Here is a 3,831-nt window from a genome sequence, read left to right as displayed (position 1 = left end):
TAACCTAGTAATAGGAGCTGGAAATATTAAAAGGACAGTATTGCTGACACCAAACATCCCAGCCTTCAATCATTAATTTATTCTGTTAGAACTATGCCCTTCCTTGTACACTGTCCTTCATATCTGGGTATTTCAAATAGTATAAAATACGGTATAAAAAATATTACATATGTTTGAGTAATACATGTTTGACCTATATATTGTAATAATACTTCTTATAGGATAATATTTAGCATTTATAGTATTATGTTGTGAGGATGTGCGTAAAAATACAACAATGAACAATAGCGTATGTGTTTTCTTGTATGCGGTATTCTGTACTTAAGTTTATAGTATATTATATCATTTTTAACTATGTGGTTTATAATTCTCAAAAATAATTTTGTTAACAATCCAACACAAAGATCATTACTGGAAGTTTTGTGAGATAAAAAGGCTTTTTAAAGTATATTGTATAGTGTATAAATCGTGTATTATTGGTATATATACATACCTGTATAGAAATAGTTTATATTTCATTATCAGAATGGCATAATAATGAAATAAAAATTTTAATTTAATTTTTATTGTGGTAATTCTGAGCACATTTCATATAACACGTTGATGATGCTATGTATTTGTAATCCACGGATTTTTCTAAATAAAAATATTGACTTTCGTAACACTTTCTCATGTTTCAAAATTTCACATATTCAGTTCACTTGGATCTTAGACTTGACGTGCAAACTACCTGTAACATGATACGTTCTGGGCTGCTTCTAGTTACAAACTGACATCAGCACACTCTAGTGGTGAAGGCAGGAGTTACAGCCTGTCACGTGGTGAGTAGGCTAGGTCAGGTTGTGAACAAACTTTGTTAATATAACTTACCAGGCAATAGAGAGGTAGTCTATAATACATCTAGAATAAGAGAGTTTGACAGACTTGGGAATAGTTAAATGGTAATGACTGACTGATTTTCAGCTATATTAATTTAAAATCCTTTCTACTAAAATGTTACATTTTGTAATATAGGCTATTTATTTTGCAATTCCTACATAGTTCAAAGTTACGCGTGTGTCAGAAAAAGCAGACGTAACATATCGCTTTAGAACTGTTATACATTTTTAGAGTAACTAGCTGTTTCCCGCGGCTTCGCACGCTTTTCGTAAGTTTTGCCCGCGTATGAGCATTTCTGGTTGAAGTAAATTATATTTCCAACCCCGATGTAGATTTTACCTTGATGTCACGATCAAGAAAATATGTCAAAAATGTATTGTACATGCATAATGTATTTTATTACAAAGTGGTCTACCACTCAACCTTTAAGTTCAACCAAAAATCTAGTTTAGACAATTATACATCATAACTTAGCGCCTTCAAATAGTGTTTCACTGTTTAATATACGTATCTATCTCGTAATTGCAGGTTATAATGTGCAGGCGCTTTGAAAACTTTTCTTCATTTTATTCGTTTATATTCACGACATAAGCGAATAATTCAGATAATAACTATCCTATCTTCTAAGTTAGACTAAATTACGGATACATGTGAAATTTGATTGAAATTGGTTCAGTCGTTTTGGAGTTTATTGGCAACATACATCGTGACTCAAGATTTTTATATATATAGATATCTAAAGAGTGATGCAAATATGTATCTAATAGATACAAAACGTAAAAAAAATAGTTGGTGAATAAATGGATGAACACAAGATTTCAAGAAGGACTTGGTAGGAAATTTCTAAACTAAAATTTAAAATATACCGGTACCACGGAGTATTGAAGGAAGGGATAGAACGGATTGAGAGAGGTAGCATATATACGGAAAGACGGATGGTCCGTACCATATCTTAAAATCAACATAGATTATCATTAGAACTAGAATAACCTATGTCTCAGATTTCAATAATATCGGAGATCTGTATAAGGAACATTATCGCACAGACGGTCAGAGAGGCAGACAGACTGCACCAGTACAATTTGTGAATGGGGAATCCAAAACTACGTTTTATAACATTATAACTCAATATATTTATAACGGTCAAAAAATTAAACCAAATTAATTCAAATCATACGGTCAATAAAATTAAACAATACGGCACATTTATGACATTAGAACTATTTCCTGAAATAACAAAACTCAAATATTCGTATTTTGTTGAGTTAATATATGTATTGCAACTAAGCAAGGTGAACCTTAAAGTGTAACTCAAAAAGTGTTATTCCCATTTACTTGAGTAAAACACAGTAAAATTTAATGTAATTTTAAAAAGTTGGCATAAAAAGGCGACGCAGTATCGCAGAGGAATAATGAATTAATTTAGTTAAAGATTAATAATTATGAGTAAAACAGGAATTACACAAAGTAAATATTTTAAACGGTTTTACACTTATAATATGGACCTCGTTTAAAAATAATTAGCCAACCAAGGTAAGATGTTGTAGCCAAAGGTAAGTTTTGTTAAACAATTTTTTTTATTTTTTAGCATACTATTTAATATTGTATTCTATACTGGAGGATAGTTTGTATTGTCAAATGTATGAAGCTATATATATATATATATATATATATATATATATATATATATATATATATATATATACGAAATTAATTGTAAGTTTTGCTCCAAACAATATATTGGCCAAACGTCGAACCATTTAAGAATCCGTAAGACAGGGCATAGGTTTGACATTTTCCATAAAGATGAAGATAAACCATTGGCAAGACACTGTCTAGAACACAAACAAGACAAAATTGAAGAGTGTTTTAAATTAAAAGGAATACACCAACTACCACAATTCCCTGATGAAAACTACAACAAATTAAAATTAAAGCACATGGAGCAAGCTCATAAAATTATGTTGGAGACAAAAAATCCATTTAGTCTAAATTTAAGATAACTTTTTAAATAATTTTATAACATTAAAAATTTGCCATAAATTACAGGTTGTATTCCACCCTTGATAAAAATCAACTGTTCCAACAAGATTTAATTCGAAAGATTTCACGTCAGCTGCATTTTATCAAATGTTATGCACTGTGTTTAAATTTATGTATTATAAATTCTTGTTTACATGTTATAGTTTTTTATTCATTTTTATTAAAACTTCCTGAAGACGGGGGTATTAAATCCCCCGAAATATAGAAGTGAAAAATAGTTTTTGTTTTCTTCTATTCAACACAGTGATTAGTATATATATGTATATATGTATATATATATATATATATATATATATATATATATATATATATTCCAAACATAGATGGTTTAAATTTGTTAATAATTATTTAACCCACATCATATTTAAGACTATACTTTCTTCCTGGTGTAAAATCTTTGTAAAGACACCGATATCTTAATTTCACAGCAAAAACAGATACATTGATATTGATTTCTTTTAAATTTAACTTTTTACACACAAGAGGCTCATTGAATGAATTTTTATCTATCTTTATCATTATTGAAACTCACGGTACTTGATACTACTAATTTATTATGTGGTAGAAAAGGGGAGATCTGTTAATTAATAGCCAGCAATGGATCTCTTGCTATCTTTACACATTCTTCACAAGGTATCACCAAACTTTTAAAGGACAATTTTACATATAATGCACTTAACGGTTCATTATTGTAATATATTGTGGATGGACACATAGATGTATAGACAGACATAACATGTATTTCCTTCCTCGTGAGACAACAAAATGAAGCTCTGTTAAAAAAAGTCCTACCGTTAAGTAAGTAAAACAAAAGACACCTTTTCAGTCTACTTCGAACGAATTCGCTTGTAAAATTCTCAAATACCATGTTTGAAAGTGGTGACTTGAATTTGTTATGACATATTTCAA

The sequence above is a fragment of the Homalodisca vitripennis genome, unplaced genomic scaffold (genome assembly GCF_021130785.1).
Source record: "Homalodisca vitripennis isolate AUS2020 unplaced genomic scaffold, UT_GWSS_2.1 ScUCBcl_1634;HRSCAF=5506, whole genome shotgun sequence".
NCBI classification, from domain to species: Eukaryota; Metazoa; Arthropoda; class Insecta; order Hemiptera; family Cicadellidae; genus Homalodisca; species Homalodisca vitripennis.
The sequence above is the reverse complement of the archived record's forward strand: the minus strand, read 5'-3'. Positions refer to the sequence as shown.